The 26,626-nt window shown below is 38.4% G+C and overlaps 1 long non-coding RNA gene across 1 annotated transcript in view; it reads left to right on the forward strand.

Annotated features, from left to right (window-relative positions):
* Positions 1-26,626, forward strand: part of LOC134740113 (uncharacterized) — an 88,195-nt gene that overhangs the window by 4,719 nt on the left and 56,850 nt on the right. Inside the window, exon 2 of the long non-coding RNA XR_010127348.1 lies at positions 1,443-1,548. This is a non-coding gene — a long non-coding RNA (uncharacterized LOC134740113). The remainder of the gene's footprint in view (positions 1-1,442; positions 1,549-26,626) is intronic.

Genomic DNA, 26,626 nt, shown 5'->3' on the forward strand with positions numbered 1-26,626 from the left:
CTTCCTACTTCTGAAACTTTAGTGAAATTACTTCGGTAGTTTTTTTCTTATTTTGCTTGGATGTGTGTGTGCTAGTGAAAATTGTTGAGTGGCTGAACCTTATATACCTAATTAAATTGGGACAGAGCTAGGCAACCAAAGTATGTGTGAGAACGAGGAAGCAGAATGAGGCCTTAGAAAATAATCCGCCAATCATAGAATGGACTCTAAACTATCACAAAACTACAGAAACATGCCTTGTCGAGTTTTCTAGATATTTTTTGTTTTGTTTTATTTTATTTTATTTATTTTATTTTTTTTGAGATAGAATCTCACTCTGTCACCCAGGCTGGAGTGTAGTGGTGTGATCTCGGCTCACTGCAGACTTCACCTCCAGAATTCAAGCTATTCTCCTGCCTCAGCCTCCCAAGTAGCTGGGATTACAGGTGCCCACCACCACACCTGGCTAATTTTTGTATTTTTAGTAGAAACGGGGTTTCACTATGTTGGCTAGGCTGGTCTTGAACTCCTGACCTCAAGTGATCCACCCACCTCAGCCTCCCAAAGTGCTGGGATTACAGGCATGAGCCACCATGCCTGGCCAAGTTGTCTAAATTTTTTTTAAGGAGGCTTTGGATGTTATATGGGCTTGCATGGAATTGTTGAACTAGATTAATCAGATGAACCCTAAATTGGTCCAGAAATGTACCCTCACTCTGAATGTCAAATCACTGGATTCAGGGTGCAAGAGAATTGGATCTGCTGTGCCGGGGTCATGGTGCTCCTGGAAGTCCCACTGCAGCTTTTGGGGAAACTGTGAGACTTGGAATGAGTTCTGTTCTATAGACTTTATAGGCTGTTCTGCTAGAACCATACATACTCAATGTTTTGCAATGTTATTTTTTGAAGCCCAAGAAAAAATTTTCCTAGGAAAATTTTCTTATGAAGAAACCAATGCAGAAGGATGCCAAAAGCTGCTGCTTGACTTATTTCAAATGACAATTTCATTTGAAAAATAAAACAGTCTTAGGAGGGCTATGACAGACAAGCTTTGGCTGATTCCAGACCAGGGTCATGGGTTAGTAATTCTGATATTTTTATGTTGTACAAATCCAGAGGGTGGCTAGGAAATTCTGTCAGTCACCTAAGAAACTTACTTAACTTTTCTGTGCCTTGGTTTCCTCACTTCAGAAATGCAGATGGCACCAATAAATTGAAACTTTGAAATTCTGAGATGATGCCCCTTCTTTGTCACCTAACCATCCTTTGGTACACAGAGCCTCTGCTAATGGACCAGTCCATTTTAATGTGGAATTCAGGAGAAGTGTGAGAAGTTAGTTGTGCTTCCTGCTCAGTTGATTAATTCCTAATAGAGGAATTATGAGGTTTAAATGATACAATACTTGTAAAGTATAATTAGCTGTTCCTGGTTTATAACAAGCTTTTATTATTAAATGCTTCAGGTGGTGAAACAGAATTTTCTGAAGACCAGACTCTTGTACATAATGGGAATTTTCTTCTAGAAGTTGGAGGTGTTTTAAGGACTTTATGTGCCTCAGAGAGGAGAAGGTAATTCTGAGTAGTTGTTAAAACTTGCTATTGACATATATAGCATGATAGAGCATGGGAGGCCTTGGGGATGGAGAAGTATCAGTAATTAAAGAAAGTCTGTTGGGTCTGATATTAGGGATTATATGTGGCTTTGTTTCTGCCAGGGTCTGTTTCTATGGCAGAATACCTGACAATATTCAAACCAATATTTGGGAAGCTAGAAGTTTCAGGGACACTTTTTGGTCAATGCCTGACCACATCCTAGGAGGAAAAACATCATACGCACAGACAATTGGGTGATTTTTGCAGCAAACTGTACCAGAGGATACTGTGGAATGCCATTTGGAAAAATCAGGCTCTCCTAGAATATGCTGGTGGGGGTGTGAGATGCTTACAGCAACATTCACTGGAGAAGTTCAGGCTTATAGCAGTCCTCAAATCCTTGCTATTAGTGAAACTAATTCCAGAAAAGCAAAAAAAGAGTCAATGAGGCTCTCAGGGATAAAACGTAACAGTAGGATTGTGACTAGAGATGGAGCAGAGCTGAGTCTCAGGGTGAGGTCTGAGCAGTGCTCCTCAGATCTTTTTGGATCGCCACATCCCATACGGGGCCCTGGATGGGACCAAATCCTTCAGTTGCTGCCAGTGAGGGAAGCCTGGTTGCAAAAAAGAAGAGCTGGAATCACTTGCAAGCCCGTCCCTGGTAGCCAGCAGGCCTCAGTAAATATAGAATAGGTTGAGGAGGAAAAAAAATGGTGAAGGGAATGGCTTCCTCTCAAGGCAGTATTCGGTGAACCAGTGTACTATTGTTACCCAGACTGCATGATTATTTTGAGAGACTTTGGTGGAGACATTGAAACTTTAAAATTTTGGGATGATGCTCCTTTGCTCTCCCCTAAACATCTCTTGGTACACACAGCCTCTGCTTATGGACCAGTAGATTTTAATGTGGAATTCAGAAGAAGGGTGAGGGGTTGGTTGTGCTTCCTGACCAGATTGATGGAGACAGAAGCATAAGGAAGAATCCTGCAGGAGTCATGGGAAGGACTCTCTATTCTATGTGTGTAGAAATTGAGATTTAGGTCTAGGATAACAAGATTCCCAAGAAATAGAAAACCCATAGCCAATACTTGGAATCCAACAATAATGGTAAATACAATAGCCTCTTACTTTAAAAATGCCGTATTCAATTATTTGAAATTAACTTTGCTTATGCTGTTTGATGTAATCCTCAAAACGAATGAGAAAGTATTATTACTTCCATTTTTATTAATGCTAATCGTGAGGTTCTAGACGATAGAATCTGATTTCACACTAAAGTGGGACTAATTTGATTTCTTTGTCTTTCCTTGTATGACAAACTATTCAAAAATCAAGATTTAAAACCAATGCTGATATACACTGAGAAGTTCACAGAATTTTCCATAGAATAGAGGAGTTATGTTTTCCAAGGGAGCATTGTACTTATTGGGACCTTACTCTTGGCATTTAGTCATGGATTTTCCACATGGCCTTTCTTGCATTACTGGCCTGAGATTTAGATCTGTAAGTCTTTAACAAAACAATACTCTTCCTAAGGGTAGACAAATGCTTCTGTAGGTTACACAGTGCCTAGCCCAATGATATCTGCACAGTGTTACTAAATTACTTACTATTTGGTGAATTTTTTCTGCAATAGTGTGAGATAAAACTGTCTTTGATGTTACCTTGTATATTTTACATAGATGACAGACTTTAAAATTTTGTATTCTGGGGGGGAGGAGCCAAGATGGCCGAATAGGAACAGCTCCGGTCTACAGCTCCCAGCGCGAGCGACGCAGAAGACGGGTGATTTCTGCATTTCCATCTGAGGTACCGTGTTCATCTCACTAGGGAGTGCCAGACAGTGGGCGCAGGTCAGTGGGTGAGCGCACCGTGCGCCAGCCGAAGCAGGGGCGAGGCATTGCCTCACTCGGGAAGCGCAAGGTGTCAGGGAGTTCCCCTTCCAGGGGTGACAGACGGCACCTGGAAAATCGGGCCACTCCCACCCGAATACTGTGCTTTTCCGACGGGCTTAGGAAACGGTGCCCCAGGAGAGTATAGCCCGCACCTGGCTCAGAGGGTCCTACGCCCACGGAGTCTCCCTGATTGCTAGCACAGCAGTCTGAGATCAAACAGCAAGTCGGCAGCGAGGCTGGGGGAGGGGCGCCCGCCATTGCCCAGGCTCGCTTAGGTAAACAAAGCAGCCTGGAAGCTTGAACTGGGTGGAGCCCACCACAGCTCAAGGAGGCCTGCCTGCCTCTGTAGGCTCCACCTCTGGGGGCAGGACACAGACAAACAAAAAGACAGCAGTAACCTCTGCAGACTTAAATGTCCCTGTCTGACAGCTGTGAGGAGAGCAGTGGTTCTCCCAGCACGCAGCTGGAGATCTGAGAACGGGCTGACTGCCTCCTCAAGTGGGTCCCTGACCCCTGACCCCCGAGCAGCCTAACTGGGAGGCACCCCCCAGCAGGGGCAGACTGACACCTCACACGGCCGGCCAGGTACTCCAACAGACCTGCAGCTGAGGGTTCTGTCTGTTAGAAGGAAAACTAACAGAAAGGACATCCACACCAAAAACCCATCTGTACATCACCATCATCAAAGACCAAAAGTAGATAAAACCACAAAGATGGGGAAAAAACAGAGCAGAAAAACTGGAAACTCTAAAAACCAGAGTACCTCTCCTCCTCCAAAGGAACGCAGTTCCTCACCAGCAACGGAACAAAGCTGGACGGATAATGACTTTGACGAGCTGAGAGAAGAAGGCTTCAGACGATCAAATTACTCCGAGCTACGGGAGGATATTCAAACCAAAGGCAAAGAAGTTGAAAACTTTGAAAAAAATTTAGAAGAATGTATAACTAGAATAACCAATACAGAGAAGTGCTTAAAGGAGCTGATGGAGCTGAAAACCAAGGCTCGAGAACTACGTGAAGAATGCAGAAGCCTCAGGAGCCGATGCGATCAAATGGAAGAAAGGGTATCAGCCCTGGAAGATGAAATGAATGAAATGAAGCGAGAAGGGAAGTTTAGAGAAAAAAGAATAAAAAGAAACGAGCAAAGCCTCCAAGAAATGTGGGACTATGTGAAAAGACCAAATCTACGTCTGATTGGTGTACCTGAAAGTGACGGGGAGAATGGAAACAAGTTGGAAAACACTCTGCAGGATATTATCCAGGAGAACTTCCCCAATCTAGCAAGGCAGGCCAACATTCAGATTCAGGAAATACAGAGAACGCCACAAAGATACTCCTCGAGAAGAGCAACTCCAAGACACATAATTGTCAGATTCACCAAAGTTGAAATGAAGGAAAAAATGTTAAGGGCAGCCAGAGAGAAAGGTCGGGTTACCATCAAAGGGAAGCCCATCAGACTAACAGCGGATCTCTCGGCAGAAACCCTACAAGCCAGAAGAGAGTGGGGGCCAATATTCAACATTCTTAAAGAAAAGAATTTTCAACCCAGAATTTCGTATCCTGCCAAACTAAGCTTCATAAGTGAAGGAGAAATAAAATACTTTACAGACAAGCAAATGCTGAGAGATTTTGTCACCACCAGGCCTGCCCTAAAAGAGCTCCTGAAGGAAGCACTAAACATGGAAAGGCACAACCGGTACCAGCCACTGCAAAATCATACCGAAATGTAAAGAACATCGAGACTAGGAAGAGACTGCATCAACTAACGAGCAAAATATCCAGCTAACATCATAATGACAGGATCAAATTCACACATAACAATATTAACTTTAAATGTAAATGGACTAAATGCTCCAATTAAAAGACACAGACTGGCAAACTGGATAAAGACTCAAGACCCATCAGTGTGCTGTATTCAGGAAACCCATCTCACGTGCAGAGACACACATAGGCTCAAAATAAAAGGATGGAGGAAGATCTACCAAGCAAATGGAAAACAAAAAAAGGCAGGGGTTGCAATCCTAGTCTCTGATAAAACAGACTTTAAACCAACAAAGATCAAAAGAGACAAAGAAGGCCATTACATAATGGTAAAGGGATTAATTCAACAAGAAGAGCTAACTATCCTAAATATATATGCACCCAATACAGGAGCACCCAGATTCATAAAGCAAGTCCTGAGTGACCTACAAAGAGACTTAGACTCCCACACATTAATAATGGGAGACTTTAACACCCCACTATCAACATTAGACAGATCAACGAGACAGAAAGTCAACAAGGATACCCAGGAATTGAACTCAGCTCTGCACCAAGCGGACCTAATAGACATCTACAGAACTCTCCACCCCAAATCAACAGAATATACATTTTTTTCAGCACCACACCACACCTATTCCAAAATTGACCATATACTTGGAAGTAAAGCTCTCCTCAATAAATGTAAAAGAACAGAAATTGTAACAAACTGTCTCTCAGATCACAGTGCAATCAAGCTAGAACTCAGGATTAAGAATCTCACTCAAAACCGCTCAACTACGTGGAAACTGAACAACCTGCTCCTGAATGACTACTGGGTACATAACGAAATGAAGGCAGAAATAAAGATGTTCTTTGAAACCAACGAGAACCAAGACACAACATACCAGAATCTCTGGGATGCATTCAAAGCAGTGTGTAGAGGGAAATTTATAGCACTAAATGCCCACAAGAGAAAGCAGGAAAGATCCAAAATTGACACCCTAACATCACAATTAAAAGAACTAGAAAAGCAAGAGCAAACACATTCAAAAGCTAGCAGAAGGCAAGAAATAACTAAAATCAGAGCAGAACTGAAGGAAATAGAGACACAAAAAACCCTTCAAAAAATAAATGAATCCAGGAGCTGGTTTTTTGAAAGGATCAACAAAATTGATAGACCGCTAGCAAGATTAATAAAGAAAAAAAGAGAGAAGAATCAAATAGATGCAATAAAAAATGATAAAGGGGATATCACCACCGATCCCACAGAAATACAAACTACCATCAGAGAATATTACAAACACCTCTATGCAAATAAACTAGAAAATCTAGAAGAAATGGATAAATTCCTCAACACATACACCCTCCCAAGACTAAACCAGGAAGAAGTTGAATCTCTGAATAGACCAATAACAGGAGCTGAAATTGTGGCAATAATCAATAGCTTACCAACCAAAAAAAGTCCAGGACCAGATGGATTCACAGCCGAATTCTACCAGAGGTACAAGGAGGAGCTGGTACCATTCCTTCTGAAACTATTCCAATCAATAGAAAAAGAGGGAATCCTCCCTAACTCATTTTATGAGGCCAGCATCATCCTGATACCAAAGCCTGGCAGAGACACAACAAAAAAAGAGAATTTTAGACCAATATCCTTGATGAACATTGATGCAAAAATCCTCAATAAAATACTGGCAAACAGAATCCAGCAGCACATCAAAAAGCTTATCCACCATGATCAAGTGGGCTTCATCCCTGGGATGCAAGGCTGGTTCAATATACACAAATCAATAAATGTAATCCAGCATATAAACAGAACGAAAGACAAAAACCACATGATTATCTCAATAGATGCAGAAAAGGCCTTTGACAAAATTCAACAACCCTTCATGCTAAAAACTCTCAATAAATTAGGAATTGATGGGACGTATCTCAAAATAATAAGAGCTATTTATGACAAACCCACAGCCAATATCATACTGAATGGGCAAAAACTGGAAGCATTCCCTTTGAAAACTGGCACAAGACAGGGATGCCCTCTCTCACCACTTCTATTCAACATAGTGTTGGAAGTTCTGGCCAGGGCAATTAGGCAGGAGAAGGAAATCAAGGGTATTCAATTAGGAAAAGAGGAAGTCAAATTGTCCCTGTTTGCAGATGACATGATAGTATATCTAGAAAACCCCATTGTCTCAGCCCAAAATCTCCTTAAGCTGATAAGCAACTTCAGCAAAGTCTCAGGATACAAAATCAATGTGCAAAAATCACAAGCATTCTTATACATCAATAACAGACAAACAGAGAGCCAAATCATGAGTGAACTCCCATTCACAATTGCTTCAAAGAGAATCAAATACCTAGGAATCCAACTTACAAGGGATGTGAAAGACCTCTTCAAGGAGAACTACAAACCACTGCTCAGGGAAATAAAAGAGGATACAAACAAATGGAAGAACATTCCATGCTCATGGGTAGGAAGAATCAATATCATGAAAATGGCCATCCTTCCCAAGGTAATTTACAGATTCAATGCCATCCCCATCAAGCTACCAATGACTTTCTTCACAGAATTGGAAAAAAACTACTTTAAAGTTCATATGGAACCAAAAAAGAGCCCGCATCGCCAAGTCAATCCTAAGCCAAAAGAACAAAGCTGGAGGCATCACAATACCTGACTTCAAACTATACTACAAGGCTACAGTAACCAAAACAGCATGGTACTGGTACCAAAACAGAGATATAGATCAATGGAACAGAACAGAGCCGTCAGAAATAATGCCACATATCTACAAGTATCTGATCTTTGACAAATCTGACAAAAACAAGAAATGGGGAAAGGATTCCCTATTTAATAAATGGTGCTGGGAAAACTGGCTAGCCATATGTAGAAAGCTGAAACTGGATCCCTTCCTTACACCTTATACAAAAATCAATTCAAGATGGATTAAAGACTTAAATGTTAGACCTAAAACCATAAAAACCCTAGAAGAAAACCTAGGCATTACCATTCAGGACATAGGCATGGGCAAGGACTTCATGTCTAAAACAGCAAAAGCAATGGCCACAAAAGCCAAAATTGACAAATGGGATCTAATTAAACTCAAGAGCTTCTGCACAGCAAAAGAAACTACCATCAGAGTGAACAGGCAACCTACAAAATGGGAGAAAATTTTCGCAACCTACTCATCTGACAAAGGGCTAATATCCAGAATCTACAATGAACTCCAACAAATTTACAAGAAAAAAACAAACAACCCCATCAAAAAGTGAGCGAAGGACATGAACAGACACTTCTCAAAAGAAGACATTTATGCAGCCAAAAAACACATGAAAAAATGCTCACCATCACTGGCCATCAGAGAAATGCAAATCAAAACCACAATGAGATACCATCTCACACCAGTTAGAATGGCAATCATTAAAAAGTCAGGAAACAACAGGTGCTGGAGAGGATGTGGAGAAATAGGAACACTTTTACACTGTTGGTGGGACTGTAAACTAGTTCAACCCTTGTGGAAGTCAGTGTGGCGATTCCTCAGGGATCTAGAACTAGAAATTCCATTCGACCCAGCCATCCCATTACTGGGTATATACCCAAAGGACTATAAATCATGCTGCTATAAAGACACATGCACACGTATGTTTATTGCGGCATTATTCACAATAGCAAAGACTTGGAACCAACCCAAATGTCCAACAATGATAGACTGGATTAAGAAAATGTGGCACATATACACCATGGAATACTATGCAGCCATAAAAAATGATGAGTTCACGTCCTTTGTAGGGACATGGATGAAATTGGAAATCATCATTCTCAGTAAACTATCGCAAGAACAAAAAACCAAACACCGCATATTCTCACTCATAGGTGGGAATTAAACAATGAGAACACATGGACACAGGAAGGGGAACATCACACTCTGGGGACTCTTGTGGGGTGGGGGGAGGGGGGAGGGATAGCACTGGGAGATATACCTAATGCTAGATGACGAGTTGGTGGGTGCAGCGCACCAGCATGGCACATGTATACATATGTAACTTACCTGCACATTGTGCACATGTACCATAAAACCTAAAGTATAATAATAATAATAATAAAAGAAAAAAAAAATTTTGTATTCTGTGGGATTTTTCTGTAATTTATTTTTACTAGCATGTGGTAAGGAATTGCCTAATAATAAAAAAGCACATGTGAACAGATACGAAATCCTCGATGTTGGAATTTCCATCTCTCTCTTTGTGAAATATTGTTTTGTAAAATAAAGTAAGTAAAAATCAGCAGTAGCTGGTTAGTGTTAAGAAAATGTTGTCTGAGTTAAGAAAAAATGTTATCTAAGTGACCCTTAAATTTCTAGTTTGTTAGAAATTAACATTCTCAGGAGTACAAGTGAAAGATTCCTGAAGAAGATTTCAAAACTACTTCCACTGTGTTTGAGACATTATGAGAAAACTATGTGCTAACAGGATTCAATGACACTGAATGGGGAATTTGTTGCAACAGGTTCATATGTCTGTTTCACAGCAACAGACCAATATACTGAGACAGCAGGGTTTGCAGCAGAGAAAGAGTTTAATGATTGCAGCGTGCCCAAGCGAGGGGATGGGAGGAGACTCTCAAATTCATCTTCCTGAGGCATTCTGGTTTGGTTTTTTTTTTTTTTTTGAGGCAGCGTCTTGCTCTGTCACCCAGGCTGGAGTGCAGTGCAGTGGCATGATCTTGGCTCACTGCAACCTCCGTCTCCTGGGTTCAAGCAATACTCCTGCCTCAGCCTCCTGAGTAGCTGGGATTACCAGCACCTGCTGCCACACCTGGCTAATTTTTGTATTTTTAGTAGAGACGGGGTTTCACCATGTTGGCCAGGCTCGCCTCAAACTCCTGACCTCAAGTGATCCACCTGCCTCAGCCTCCAAAGTACTGGGATTACAGGCATGAGCCACCGGGCCCAGCCCTGGTTCAGGGTTTTTAAGGTGATTATGGAGGGCAACGTGCTGGAAAACTGGGGTCATTGATTGGTCAAAGTAAGTAGGATGAAATCATCAGGATGTAGAAATTGCATTCTTTCGTAAGTTGGCTTCTCATGGGGTCCTTTAGACCAGTTGAAATCAATAGTTTCACTGGTATGCAAGACATGAAAAAATGTCTCAAAGGGAAAACTTAACATTTCATAATGTTCAAGTTGCTGTCTATAGAGCAAGTAAGGGGGACTATAATCTTGTGACAGCGTTTATGTGATTCTGTTGTGATAGTCAGCAAACAGCTATGAGGAAGCAGGTCAGACAGCAGGCTGACCTAATGATAATGCTGAGTGTGCTGCAAGCTGGATTTAATTTTCATGTGTCTCCTACCCTTCTTCCTGGATTAATTTTACAAAGTTTATCAAATGGGTTTAGATTTACAGTATAAATGGAAAGACTTTCAGATTTTAGCTACTTTCACAGATTTCTCAGGAAATAATATTTATTTTCTTACTTCTATTGGGAATGATATAGTTAACTCCTTCCATACTTAGTAAGTTAGGAGAATTTTCTTTCCCCCATCCCCTTTCTTTTATCAAGTCAGGGAAAGAGGATAGAATGAGAAATTTTAGATAAAACATGACTCTTTTTAAAGAAAAGTTGCTTACTTGAAAACATAAACAAGAGTAAATGATTTCCCTAATATCAAATATTGATCATTTCCACTATGACGAATAGATAACTAGACAAATTTTTCCTTTGAAAATATGTTTTTATGTATTTGACATGGAGGAAAATATTGATTTTGTTTAAACTTCCAGAAGAGTGTTTCACTTGAGTGCTAATTCACGGTTGTGGTAGAAAGGGAGATGCAGAATGCTGTGATATCATTTGTCTTCTTACCCATCATATTCTTAACAATTTTATTTTTTTCATACAACTCTATGCATTCTCACTTTCTCTCAGATGGTCCCTCCAGACTTCTTAACACTTACAGAACACTTTCAAGACTAAAATTTTTAAATCTAAACCAGGCATTAAAATTTTTTTCACAGGTAAGAATAAAACCATTCTCATTAATTTTAATGAGTGTTTAATATATCATAGAGTTTCAGAATTTTTTTTAACAAAGACTCTTAATAATTGCTAACTGTCAGCCTTAGTATTTTCTCTCCTTCACCCAGTTTCTCAGAGCTGCTTCAGAAACTGAGAGAAGTGAAATATGTTCTTTTTTACACCTTCATTTTCTAAAAATAAAATGACCAACTGATTAAAAAAAAAACCAAAAGAAAAAAAAATCTTGTGAGTAGTCAAGCTGAAAAGAAAGTCATCAAAAATAAATAACAGAAAACCTGAAAAAATCTTTTTACCAAACTTTGCATTAAAAATAAAGAAGAAGAAGAAAAAAGGAAAAAAGGAAAGGAATCTGAGTCAATACAAAATTATTCACTGTGGTAAAATAGCACCAGGTAGTATTACTACCTGGTTTTCTCTTGCTCCTGAGACTGTTTTTAAAGAAAGTTCAAGAGGTGTCGGTTCAGTCTCAGCTGGGGTCATAAACTCATTCCAAAGAACGGCTAGATGTGGTGGTGACCACAATCAATGTTTTTTTAAAAAAAAACCCTCCAGGCACAGTGGCTCACGCCTGTAATCCCAGCACTTTGGGAGGCCAAGGCGGGCGGATCATGAGGTCAGGAGATCGAGACCATCCTGGCTAACATGGTGAAACCGCGTCTCTACTAAAAATACAAAAAAAATTAGCCGGGCGTGGTGGTGGGCGCCTGTATTCCCAGCTACTCGGGAGGCTGAGGCAGGAGAATGGCGTGAACCAGGGAGGCAGAGTTTGCAGTGAGCCAAGATCGCGACACTGCACTCCAGCCTGGGCGACAGAGCGAGACTCTGTCTCAAAAAAAAAAAAAAACCCAAAACCCTTTTATTAAGATTTTAAAAATTATTAATGTTCACTTAGAGATGGCTTTTCACAAAAAATCAACACCATTCTTAAAATATTTTTACAAAGAAAATTGGCAAAATACAGAGAAATTGAAATAGAAGAGAGTGTAATGAATCCCTCATATGCATTATCTAGATTTAATAATTTACTAGTATTTATTAATTTTTTACTATATTTATTACATGTTTGAGATTTATGCAACTTTATTACCCTTAGGTTTGTTTTTATTTTTTATTGAGGTATAATTTACATAAAATAAAATTCCTCAGTGTGAGGTAGATAATTTTATGAGATTTGACAAATGCATACAGTCAGGTAGCAAGCACCAGAATCTTGATAGAAAACATTCCATCATCCTGAAATTTTCTAATGGTCATTTGTAATCAATTCCTTTCCTCCACTGAAGCCTCAGTAAAACACTGATTTACCCTCTTATTCTATAGTTTCGTCTTTTCCAGAATTTCATATAAATAGAATCATAAGGTGTGTAATATTTTGTGTCTGGCTTCTTTCGCTTCATATAATGCTTTTGAGATTCACACATGTTATTAAACATCAATAATTTTTCCTTTTTATTTTATATTAATGCTCCATTGTATGGATATACTAAAGTTTTCCATTCTGTAGCTAATGGACCTTTGTGTTTTTTTTTTCCCCAGTTTCTGGCTACTCTGAATAAAGCTGTTATGAACATCTGCATCCATGCCTTTGTGTGGACATTTATGTTTCATTTCTCTTGGGTAAATACCTAGAAGTGAGACTCTGGGTTATATTACAAGTGTGTAATTTTATTAAAAAAAACTGCCGATCTATTTTCCAAAGTGACCACTTTGCATTCTCACCAGCAGTGACTGAGAGTTCCGGTTTTCCACTAGTAATTTATTGTGTCTTTTCATTTCAGTCATTCTGGTGACTGTGGTGGTATCTCAAAGTGGTTTTAATTTGCTTTGCTCTAATTACTAATTATATTGAACATCTTTTTGTGTGCTTATTTGCCATTTGTATATCATCTTCTGTGAAGCTTCTGTTTAAATCTTTGCCCAATAAAAAAAAGGTTGTTTGTCCTCTTATCATTTACTTTTAAGGTTTTTATGTATTCTAGAGATATGTCCTCTACCACATATGTGTTTTGCAAATATTTTCTTCCAGTTTGTGGCTTGTGTTTTTATTTGCTTAACAGTAAATTTTGAAGAGCAGAAGTTTTTAATTTTGATGAATTCCAAATTACCAATTTGCTTTAATAGTTTTTGTTTTCTGATAGAATAGTAAAAACATTTTGTCTGAGTCCAGATTTCCAAGATTTTTCTCCTATGTGTTCTTAAAGTTTTATAGCTTTCTATTTCAAATTAAGTTATGAATATGATATTAAGTAAAGATCCAAGAATTTTTTCTACATATGGTCATTCAATTGTTCTAAACACTTAGAAAAAACTATCAGTTCCCCAAGAATTATTTTGTTACCTTTATAAAAAATTAATTTACCGCATATATGTGGAAATATTTCTGGGCTCTCTATTCTGTTCCATTTATCTACTAATCTATCTTTTATGCCAGTACTACAACAGTCGTGTTTCTGTAGTTTTGTAGTGAGTTTTGAGATCATGCGGTGTAAGTCCTCAGCTTTGTTCTGCCTTTTCAAAATTGTTTGGCTGCTGGAGTTTCTTTGCAGTTCCATATAGAGTTTTATAGTCAGTTTATCAATTTCTATAAATGGGGTTTTGATTGGTATTATGTTGATCAGTTTGGATGGATTTGACATTTGAACAATATTGAGTCTTGTAATTAATGAACAGAGTATTGATATACATATATTTAGGGTTTCTTTAATTTTTTCAGCAATTATGTATCTTTCAGTGGATAAAGTATAACACATATTTTGCTAAAATTATTCTTAAATATTTCATAATTTTTGATGCATTGTAAATGGTACTATTGTTTAAATTTCAACTTCTAATTTTTCATTGCCAGGAGACAGAAATACAATTAATGCTTGTATAATGTGTGCTGTGACATTGCTAAACTCACTTATTAGTTCTAGTCATAGATTACTTAGGATTTTTTCCATAGACAATCACATAATCTGTGAACAAAGACAGTTTTTTTTTTCAATCTGTCTGTTTTTTGTTGCTCCCCCCTCTTTTTTTTGTCTTATTGCATTGGCTAGGACTTCCAGTATAATATTGCCTAGAAGTGATGAGTGTGGACATACTTACCTTTTTCCAATTTCAAGAGAAAAGCAAAAAAGCCTTCTGCCTTTTACCATCATGTATGCTGTTAGTTACTGGGTTTTTTTTGTTTGCTTGTTTAATAGATGTTGTTCTACTTTTTAGATGTTGAGAATTTCCCTTCTAATCTGATTTTGCTGAGAATTTTTATCATATGTAGATGTTGGATTTTATTCAAATATTTTATTCCTATATATTAAGATTATCATGTTTTTTCCTCATTATTCTGCTTATATGGTTGTTGTTTTGATTTTGTGGTAAAGCCTAGTAAATGATGATGTGTTATTCTTTTATATATTATTGGATTTGCTAAAAATTTTGTTGAGGATTTTTGTGTGTATGTTTTTGAGAAATATTGGTCTATAGGTTTATTTTTCTTGTAATTTTGTAGTATGTTTTAGGTAGTCATGTAATACTAGCCTAATAAAGAATTGGGGCCAGGAGCCATGGCTCACGCCTGTAATCCCAGCACTTTGGGAAGCCTAGGCAGGCGGATCACTTAAGGTCAGGAGTTTGAGACCAGCCTGGCCAATATAATGAAACCCTGTCTCTACTGAAAATACAAAAATTCGCCAGGCATGGTGGTGGGTACCTGTAATCCTGCTATTCTTGAGGCTGAGTCAGGAGAATCGCTTGAACCCGGGAGGAGGAGGTTGCAGTGAGCCGAGATCACGCCACTGCACTCCAGCCCAGGCGACAGAGACTTAGTGTCACACATACACCCCCCGCCACACACAAAATTGGGAAGTGTTTTTTTCCTGTATGATTTTTTGGAAGAGTTTTTTGGAAGAATTCACCAGTTAAGTTTATAAACTTAAAGTTTTCTTTGTGGAAAGTTTAAAAAAATCAAATTTAATTTTTAAAATAGTTATACACTTTTCAAATTATCCACTTTTTCTTAAGTGAGACTTAATAATTTGTGATTTTCAAGGAATGTATTCATTTAATCTATTTTTGTGAAATTTATTGGCATGATAATCCCTTATTACCCTTTTAATGTCTGTAGGGTCTGAAGTGGTAGTTGGTAATTTGTTTCTTCTCTTTCTATTTTTTTATTTGATCAGCTCAGCTAGAAATTTATCAGTTTTATTAATCTTTGAAAAAAACAGTTTTGGCTTCATTGATTTTTTTAAAATTGTTTTTTCAGTATTCTATTTCATTGATTTATTTTCTTATCTTTGTTGTTTTCTTCCTTCTACTTACTGTAAGTTTAATTTACTCTTCTTTTGCTAGGTGTTTTTTTTGTAAGATGAATGTTTAGATCACTGGTTTGAAACCTTTGTGCTCTTTTGACATAAGAATTTAATGTTATATTTTTCCTCTAAATAATGATTTTGTTGCGTATCACAGAAACTCTTTTTTTTTTTCTTTTGAGATGGAGTCTCGCTCTATCCCCAGGCTGGAGTGCAATGGCACGATTTCAGCTCACTGCAACCTCCGCCTCCCGGGTTCCTGGATTCAAGCGATTCTCCTGCCTCAGCCTCTTGAGTAGCTGGGACTACAGGCGCCCGCCACCATGCCCAGCTAATTTTTGTATTTTTTTTAGTAGAGACAAGGTTTCATCATGTTGGCCAGGATGGTCTCGATCTCTTGACCTTGTGGTCTGCCCGCCTCAGCGTCCCAAAGTGCTGGGATTACAGGCATGAGCCACCGCGCTCTGCCAGAAACTCTTACTTAGTTAAAATATTTTCTAATTTATTGTTTTTGTTTCTCACTCATACATAGAATGTTTAGAGTCATTTAAATTTCAGACATTTGAAGCTTTTCTAAATGTTTTTATTTTTGTTAACTTTTAATTTAATTCTGTTGTGGTCACAAGGCATACTCTGTAAGATTTAAATATTTTGAGATCTATTGAGACTTGTGTTAAGGCCCAGCATATGATCCATGTTGGTGAATGCTTCATATGCACTTCCAAAAAATGTGTATTCTTCAGTTTCTGAATATAGTGTTCTAAAAATGTCAATTAGGTGAAGATAGTTGTTAATGTCATTCAGGTCTTCTATATTCATACAGATATTTTTATCTAGTTTTTCTATAAATTACTGAAAAGAGTGTGTTAGAGTCTTAATGATGATTTGGATTTGTCTGTTTTTCTTTAGTTCTGTAACTTCTTCATACATTTTCATCTCTCTTGTTAGGCACATAGATATTTATAATTGTTATGTCTTCCTGATATATTGAAGCTTATATCATTGTCCATAGCAATATTCCCTGTTTTGATGTCTATTTTGTCTAATTTAATATGCCACTTCAACTTTCTTATGCTTTCTCAGTGTGTTTGTATTTTTGTATTTAAAGTGCACCCCCGGTGGGCAAGGTGGCTCATCCTTGTAATCCCAGCACTTTTGGAGGCCGAGGTGAGTGGATCACCTAATGTCAGGAGTTTGAGACCAGCCTGGCCAACATGGTGAAACCCCGTCTCTACTAAAAATACCAAAAATTAGCCTGGTGTAGTGGTGGACACCTGTAATCCCAGCTACTTAGCAGGCTGAGACAGGAGAATCGCTTGAACCAGGAGGCGGAGGTTGCGGTAAACCAAGATCATGCCATTGCACTCCAGCCTGGGCAACAAGAGTGAAACTCTGTTTCAAAAAAATAAAGTGCACCCCCTTTGTAGATAACAAAGAGTTGAGTTTTGCTTTTATATCTAGTCTGGCAATCTTGGCCTTTTGATTGGAGTATTTGGTCTATTTATATTTAATATAATTACTGATAAGATGGTTTTTAGTCTGACATTTTGCTATTTGTTTTATATTGATCTTACTTGACTTTGTTCTCTGTCCTTTTCTGTTTTTTTGTTTTTGTTTTTGTTTTTTTTGTGTGTGTATGTGTGTGTGTGGTAACCACTTATTTTTTGTTTCTATGTTTAGTGGCATAAAAAGTTACCCATCTATTTTTGAAGTATCATATACAATGTGATTCAGTTGATATAAAGATTTATATGGAGAGATAAGATACATATATATGATACACATGTGTTACAGCCTGAATGTTTGTGTCCTTCAAAATGTTGAAGCTCTAACCCCAAATTTGACTGTGCCTGGAGATACAGCCTTTATGGAAGTAATTAAGTTTAAATGGGGTCATAAGGGTAGAGTCCTGATCCAAAAGGATTTATATCTTTCTCTTCCTTTCTTTTCTTTTCTTTTTCTTCCTTCCTTCCTTCCTTCCTTTCTTTCCTTCTCAATAGCTTTGGTTACATGAGTGTATTGTATAGTGGTGAATTCTGATATCTTAGTCTATTTGTCACCCAAGTAGTGTACATTGTACCCAATATGTAGTTTTGTTTTTTTTTTTGAGACGGAGTCTGGCTCTGTCGCCCAGACTGGAGTACAGTGGTGCATCTCTGCTCACTGCAAGCTCCACCTCCAGGGTTCACACCATTCTCCTGCCTCAGCCTCCTGAGTAGCTGGGACTACAGGTGCCCGCCACCACACCCAGCTAATTTTTGTATTTTTTTTGGTAGAGATGGGGTTTCATGGTGTTAACCAGTATGGTCTTGATCTCCTGACCTCTTGATCTGCCTGCCTCAGCCTCCCAAAGTGCTGGGATTACAGGCTTGAGCCACCGCACCCAGCCCCCAATATGTAGTTTTTTGTTCCTCATTCCTCTCCCACCTTTCCCTTCGCCTCTTTTCAGTCTCCAAAGTCTATTATACCACTCTGTAGGCCTTTGCGTACCCATAGCTTATAAGTGCAAATATATGGTGTTTGGTTTTCCATTCCTGAGTTACTTCACTTAGAATAGTGTTCTACATCTCTATCCAAATTGCTTCAAGACACTTTCGTTCTTTTTTTTTTTTTTTTTTTTTTTAGATGGAATCTTGCTCTGTCACCCAGGCTAGAGTTCAGTGGCATGATCTTGGCTCACTGCAACCTCTGCCTCCCAGGTTCAAGCTATTCTCCTGCCTCAGCCTCCTGAGTAGCCAGGACTACAGGCATGCACCAAATGCCTGAGTAATTCTTGTATTTTTAGTAGCAATAGGGTTTCATCATGTTGGCCAGGATGATCTCGAACTCCTGACCTCAAGTGATCTACCTGCGTTGGCCTCCCAAAGTGCTGGGATTATAAGCATGAGCCATCATGCCTAACCTCATTCTTTTTAATGGCTGAAAAGTATTCCATGGTGCCAGTACACATTTTCTGTATCCACTCATTGACTGATGGACAGTTAGACTGGTTCCATATCTTACCAATTGTGGATTGTGCTGTGATAAGCATATGTGTGCAGATGTCTTCTTGATAAAATGACTTCTTTTCTTTTGGGTAGATACCCAGTAGTGGGGTTACTGGATCAAATGGTAGACCTACTTTTAGTTCTTTAATAAGTAGGTCTTATTAAAGGTTTTCTTCTAGAATTTTTATGGTTTCACACCTTAGATTTAAGTCTTTGATTCATTTTGAGTTGACTTTTGTATACAGTGAGAGATAGGAATCCAGTTTCATCCTTCTACATGTGACTATCCAGTTTTCCCAGCACGATTTTTGGACAGGATGTCCTATCCTCAATTTTTGTTTTTGTATGCTTTGTCAAAGATCAGTTGGTTGGAAGTATTTGGCTTTCTTTCTGGGTTCTCTGTTCTGTTCCATTGGTCTATGTATCTACTTTTATACCAGTATCATGCTGTTTTGGAAACTGTTGCCTGTAGTATAATTTAAATTCAGGTAATGTGATACCTCCAGATTTGTTCTTTTTGCTTAGAATTGCTTTGGCTATTTGGGCTCTTTTTTTTCCCATATGAATTTTAGGATTGTTTTCTAATTCTGTGAAAATAATTTTGTTATTTTGATAGGAATTGTATTGAATCTGTAGATTGCTTTGGGCAGTACGGTCATTTTCATGACATTGATTATTACAATCCATGAGCATGGGATGTATCTCTATTTGTGTCACCTGTCATTTCTTTCAGTAGTGTTTTGTAGTTCTCCTTGCAGAGCTCTGTCACCTCCTTTGTTAAGTATATTCCTAGGTGGGTTTTTTAAAATTTATTTTTGCAGCTATTGTAAAAGGGATTGGATTCTTGATTTGATTCTCATCTTGGTTGTTGTTGGTGTATAGCAGTGCTACTCTATTGTGTACTTTGATTTTGTGACCAGAGACTTTACCTAATTCATTTATCAAATCTAGGAGTCTTTTGGAGGAGTCCTTAGGCTTTTTTAAGTATATGATCATGTCATCAGCAAACAGCTGTGAACCCAGAAAATATGAGACAGGTCTTAGGTAATTTCAAAAGTTTACTTTGCCAAGGTTGAGGATGAACCTGCGACACAGCCTCAGGATGACGACATGTGCCCAAGGTGGTCAGGGCACAACTTGGTTTTTTACAATTTAGGGAGACATGAGACATTAATTAACGTATATAAGAAGTACATTGGTTCGGTCCAAAAAGGTGGGACAACTTGAAGCAAAGGCAGGAAGCAGGGAGGGAGCTTCCAGATCACTTATAGGTGAGACAAAAAGGGTTGCATTCTTTTGAGTTTCTGATTAGCCTTTCCAAAGGAGGCAATCTAATCAGACATGCAGCTTTCTCAGTAAGCAGAGGGATAACTTTGAATAGAATGAGAGGCAGGTTTGCCCTAAGCAGTTTCCAGCTTGAGTTTTCCTTAGTGATTTTGGGGGCCCAGGATATTTTCCTTTCATACAGCCCTAGTTTGACTTCCTCTTTTCCAGGTTGGATGCCTTTCATTTCTATCTCTTGCCTGATTGCTCCGGCTAGGACTTCCAATCAATTATTTTTTTTGGTATTTCATTTTAATTTCTTGGTGAGCTTTTTGGCTGTGTCTTTCTGTATTATTAATTTAGTGGTTGCTGTAGGGAATATGCACCTTAAAATTAGCACTGTACAATATGCACCTTAAAATTAACCCCAGTCAGGCCGGGCGCGGTGGCTCACGCCTGTAATCCCAGCACTTGCAAGGCCGAGGCGGGCGGATCACAAGGTCAGGAATCGAGACTATCCTGGCTAACACAGTGAAACTCCGTCTCTACTAAAAATACAAAAATTAGCTGGGCGTGGCGGCGTGTGCCTGTAGTCCCAGCTGCTGGGGAGGCTGAGGCAGGAGAATGGCGTGAACCCGGGAGGCGGAGCTTGTAGTGAGCGGAGATTGCGCTACTGCACTCCAGCCTGGGTGACAGAGCGAGACTCCGTTTCAAAAAAAAAAAAAAAATTATCCTCAGTCAATTCAGAGTTAATATTTGAATTACTTTGGGGGAAAACATAGCAATGTTAAAACAGGCTACTTTTCTTTGCCAACTCCCAGTACTGTATTATATATAGTTCGCGTGTGTATGTCGTAAACCCATTATACAGTGCTGTTATTTTTACTTCAAACATACATATTTCTTTCAGAGAAACTAAGAGAAAGAGCAAATGATGTATCTATTTGCTAGTTTTTCCTATTTATCATACTTTTACTTCTGGGACTCTTCATTTTGTTGATCTGAGTAGTTGCCACTTAGTAGCGTTCCACTTGACTCTCCTCTTCTCCTAGGGATGTATCTACTCGATTTTTGTTTATTTAAAAGTGTCTATTTTTCTTTTAGTTTAAATAATAGCTTTGCTGGATATAGAATTCTTGTTTGTTTTTTCCTTTAGCACTTTGAGCATTTCCTTTCAGTTTCTTCTGGCTCCCATAGTTTCTGAAGAGGAGTTAATCATTAATTTTGCTGTGGCTCTCCTGTGTATAATATATATTTTTCTGGCTGTTTTAAATATTTTCTTGTTATCTTTGGCTTTCAGGAGTTTGACCATGTTGTGTATGAGGACAATTTGCTGTTTGTTTATTTGAATTAAGATTTATTAAAATTCTTGGATCCATAAATTAATATTTTCCAACAAATTTGGAAAGTAAATTTTTAAGACATTATTTTGAAATTTTTTCTTCCCTTTTTTCTCTAGTCTGGGATTTCCATTATACCTATTTAGACCACTTCATATACTGTTCTCAGAGTTTTCTGAGGTTTTTTTTTTATTCTATTTTTTTTTCTTTCAGCTAGGACAGTTTCTATGGATGTATCTTCAATTACATGAATTACTTTTCTTTGGTCTTCTGTCTGCTCTTCAGCCCATTTAGCCATTTTAAATTTCAGTTATTTACTTTTCAGCTCTATATCTTTTTGAAAAACATAATTTCTACTGTTTTGCTGAGATTTCTTATTATCACTAGCAAATTTTCTTTTAATTTCCTTTTAATCCAGCATATTTTCTTTTAATTCTTTGAACATATTTATAATAGCTTCTTTGACCTCTTTACCTGCTAAATTCAACATCTGACCCAAATTGGAGGTAGTTTCTATTGATTGCCATTTTTCTTGAATATACGTCATAGTTTTCCATTTCATTGTACCTGTCTTTCTAGCTCTGACTGAACCCAACATTAAAAAGAAATCTGGCTGAAGCGGGTGGATTTCCTGAGGTCAGGAGTTCAAGACCAGCCTCGCTAACATGGTGAAACCCCATCTAAAAATACAAAAATTAGCTGGGCATTGTAGCACGCGCCTGTAGTCCCAGCTACTCAGGAGGGTGAGGCAGTAGAATTGCTTGAACCTGGGAGGCGGAGGTTCCAGTGAACCAAGATCGCGCCACTGCACTCCAGCCTGGGCAACAGAACGAGACCCCGTCTCAAAAAAAAAAAAAAAGAAAAGGGAAAAAAGAAGTCTGAATTGACAGAGTACCTCAGTCACTCACCTAAGGTATATATTAACACACTGCCAAGTATCTGCAGGTTTCCATACCACATATCTTCTTTAGCTATGCTTTGTAAGTCTCTGGCTTCTAAAAAAGTAGTTGTTGTCACACTGACAATTTACTGTTTATTTGCTTTGTTTGATTAATATAAATAGCTACGGTGAAAAAAATTAAGACCCTTAAAAATACCTATTTAGGACTGGAGTTACTGATACTGATTCTGTTGACTTAGTCTTCATTATGTGTTGAATTCCTGAATCACAGGGAGCTTCTTTTTTCATATTATGCAGCTTAAGTCTGTTCCTATATATTAGATTATATGAACTTGATTAAATTTGCTTTTATATGTCTCAACTGGCAGTCATTTCCACGGGCAAAATGAAAACCTTTGAATTATCTTCTTATTTGATTAGGACATGCTGTATTTTTTAAAGCATTTTTTTCTCTTTTCTAAGTCAAGATTTAGTCATCTTAATTAGAAGTGGTAGGCCCTACAGCCAAATTTTAAATCAAGCCAACAGCCCCAGTTTTTGACATGGCACTGGACGTTGGTATAAGGAAGTCTTCCTTTATTATCATTCTCTATGGAAGAAGGAAGCAGAGCAATTATTATTGCAGAGTAATTTAATGCTGTTTTATTAAACGTGGTCTTTCATCTTGGTAAGGAGTTCTGGGATTCATGAGGATGTCCATTTTCTGTGAAATACTATCCCGTTTAAACAGATTAATTCATAATCTATAGTCATGTTATAAAAACATAAGAGAATAAAGATGAACTAAATTCTGAGAGGAGAATAAAATGTAAGAATCAATTAACTTGCATCCTTTTAAAAAATTATGATACTATTACTTTAATAGTTAGATGTAGTTTTCCTCTTTCTTATCTGAGTTAATGTTCTTTCTTTATATCAGATACTTGACATGTTAGACTACAGAAGAGGAAATAAAACTTGATTAATGGTCCCAAACAGTTTAGAGTTTAAATCATTCAGACACATTAAACTGTTATAAAGTGACGCTTGTTTTTAAATAGTGGGTGACTCTTTCAGTAGACATTGTTTGGTGTTTAAATTACAGTTTACTTTCTCTACTTAGGAAGTGTTTTGGAGGAATAGCATTTTGGGCATTTTAGAGCACTTCTATGAAAGGAAATGTTTTTTATGTAATGCTTTCTATGTAAAAGTGCTATGGAAACAAAGTTTTTCTCATACTTCTTTTAATAGCAACTATTATTTTCTCTAAAGGGAAACAAAAAAATTAAATTGCAGAGAAATGAAAGGATTTTCTTCTGAAACTAGATGAAGTCTTTAATTCAATGGAATATTCATTTTATTTTTCATACATGATTAGTTCTTTATTCTTCAGATTATTCCATGTTTTCCATATTTTTTGTATGTATTTTAATGTCTATGTTTCTATGTTTTAATACGTATGTAAAAATTTGCTCCATGGCACTTGAGGCACAAAAAAACTACATCCATTTATTTTACTGATTTTTAAATAATATTTTGTCCAGGCCCCACTTAACCACAATGTTTTAAATCCTCAGAATCATATTATTTTCCCCAGCCTCTGAGTTAGCCACATTAGAATGAGGTATACCTCAGTGTAATATGAGAGCCCCACGTTAATACCTTCCTGGCTACCTCCAATGGATTATTCAGATGCATATTGGAGAGGTGGCTCTTATGACTATGGCCAATTCCACCTCAACCTGCTATCCATTACCAGATGGGTTTTTAGGTTTTCTTTCTGTTCTCCTTCCTTGGAGTCCTGGCTATTATGGTAAAACTAGATATGGATATCAGGAAACCTATTTTTGCAAGCAAAGCAAAAAGGAGTACTTCTGCTTCCTTAGAGATTGGTTGATATTTTTGAAATATACCACTGCTGTACTTGGGCAAAGCAAATATCTTACTCATTTTTCTAGAGATTTAAATCTGCATTGCCTGGTCAGGATGTCTACACTGTTAGCAGACAAAGGAGCATACCCAAGTGGCCAGATGTGGAGTTTAATCCCTCCACTCAGTAGCCATTTCTAAGTATTCTCTGAAGCTCTGAAATAGTCATGATAATTTTCTCATAATCATATTTTTGCACCAACTCTAGAAGCTGTAATACATGCTGAGGAATGTTATGCTTAGAAGGATTCTTAGCATTGTGGAGGGAGATTCCTATTATCCAACAAAATGCATTTGCTCCAAACAAAACACACCTTTATTTTTTTTAAAAATAGCAAATATGGCTTGATGTTTACTCATCAGAGTTGTCATAAAATTCAACCTCAGTCATCTGGAACCCACTTTTCCCTATTTCTTCAGGGTGAAACAAGATCAGTAGAACTTGCTTAGACTAGAGCAGAATTTCTTAATCTTGACACTACTGACATTTTAGACCAGATAATTCTTTGTTGTGAGTGCTGTCCTGTAAATTGGAGGGTGTTTAGCAGCATCCCAGCCTCTGCTCACAAGATGTCAGAAGCATCATCTGGGTGCTCATGTGGGAAATGTAGAACCCTCGTCCTCTACATCTCTAGGCATGGCCAAATATCCCTTTGAAGGGTAGTTGCTCCTGGTTGAGAACCACTGCTCTAGAACAATTGGGAAGGGGTCTAGTTTCAGTTTTAGTTTTTATGGCGGCTATTGGCATTTGTCTTTGACAATGTCTGCTTGTCATTGAAGGCTTGTGCTTCTATTTTCCCTTTGTGGAGTCATGAAATCTCTGTCAAGGCTCCCAGGCTGTGTAGTACTTACTGCCTAAACTCTTCAGGCACACTGCCAATGATCCTTCTTAGAGGTCTTATAAGCCCTGAAAGTGCTGTGTACAGAGGGCAGAGTCCTTCTTGGGAGATCCTGTCCCCAGCATTTGGGGACTCAGTTCTTTCTGAGCTCACATCTTTTATTTATTTATTTATATTTATTTTTTATTGAGATGGAATTTTGCCCTTATCACCCAGGCTGGAGTGCAATGGCACAGTCTTGGCTCACTGCAACCTCAGCCTGCCAGGTTCAAGCTATTATCCTGCCTCGGCCCTCCCGAATAGCTGGGATTATAGGTGCCCACCACCAGGCCCAGCTAATTTTTGTGTTTTTAGTAGAGACAGGGATTCACCATGTTGGCCAGGTTGGTTTGAACTCCTGGTCTCTGGTGATCCGCTGGCCTCAGCCTCCCAAATTTTTGGGATTACAGGCTTGAGCCACTGGGCCCGGCCAAACTCAGATCTTTTCTATCTCCTTCAATTCTACAGCTTTCATTATCTTAGAAAATCTCAAACAATGGTATTATGAAACTAACTTTGAGAACAATCCTTAATTATCTTGGAAAAGTACAACCTCATGTCCAGGATACAGAACCCTGGTTTTCTTGCCAATACCTCAATGGAAACACTGTAATCTAGGTATCCATTTACTCCTTTTTCTCTTTTTAATTGCTCTTCTCTAATTCTCCTCCCTTCCTGTATTATCTCTCTTTTTCTTCTCTCTCTTTTTTTTTTTTTTTTTTTTTTGTTGAGGCAGAGTCTCACTTTGTCACCTAGGCTGGAGTGCAGTGGCGCCATCTCGGCTCACTGCAAGCTCCGCCTCCTGGGGTCACACCATTCTCCTGCCTCAGCCTCCCGAGTAGCTGGGACTACAGGCACCCGCCACCACGCCTGGCTAATTTTTTGTATTTTTAGTAGAGACGGAGTTTCACCGTGTTAGCCAGGATGGTCTAGATCTCCTGACCTCGTGATCTGCCCGCCTTGGCCTTCCAAAGTGCTGGGATTACAGGTGTGAGTGACCACGTCCGGCCCGATTTGTTTTCTTTATTCTGTCTTCCCTTCTATTTCTTCTTCAAAACAGCAGTTATTGACACAGAAAATTTAGGAAAATGAATAGGAATCTCAGCTGTGTGTGGTGGCTCATGTCTATAATCTTAGCACTTTGGGAGGCCAAGGTTTGAGGATTACTTGAGTCTAGGAGTTTGAGACCAGCCTGGGCAAACTAGTGAGAACCCAGCTCTACAAAAAATTGAAAAATTAGCTGGGAATTGTGGTACATGCCTGTAGTCCCAGCTACTAGGGAGGCTGAAGCAAGCGGATTGCTTGAGTCTCGGAGGTTGAGGCTGTAGTGAGCCGTGATTGCACCATTGCACTCCAGCCTGGGTAATAGAATGAGACTCTGTTTCAAAAACAAATACAACAACAACAAAAATGGGAAACTCATCAATCCTACATCTCTGTTAATTCAGAGGAATGTTAAGCAGAGATTGGAAGTTACACTCATTTTCCCAGGAGGACAAAATGTGTTTATATGGGACCTCAAAACCATTTATTGCAAAGTACAAAATGTAATGTTTGAAAATTTTACAATGCCAATAAAATTGCCTGCTTCTTCTTTTCTTCCTTTCAAGTTCTTTTCATTTGTTTTCTTCAGCTGGCAGCAAGCATTGTCTGAACCTTGAAGTCAAGAGCTTTGGCTTATCTCCAAGGGTGAGGGAGCAGGCTAAGGAGAGCTATTCACAGCTTAGTGGAAATATTTTGCCATAGGAGGGAGAGCTACTATCATTTCTTGGAACATTAAAAAAATAACTTTTGAATCAACCTGAAGGTTG

The sequence above is a fragment of the Pongo pygmaeus genome, chromosome 7, assembly GCF_028885625.2.
Source record: "Pongo pygmaeus isolate AG05252 chromosome 7, NHGRI_mPonPyg2-v2.0_pri, whole genome shotgun sequence".
NCBI lineage: Eukaryota > Metazoa > Chordata > Mammalia > Primates > Hominidae > Pongo > Pongo pygmaeus.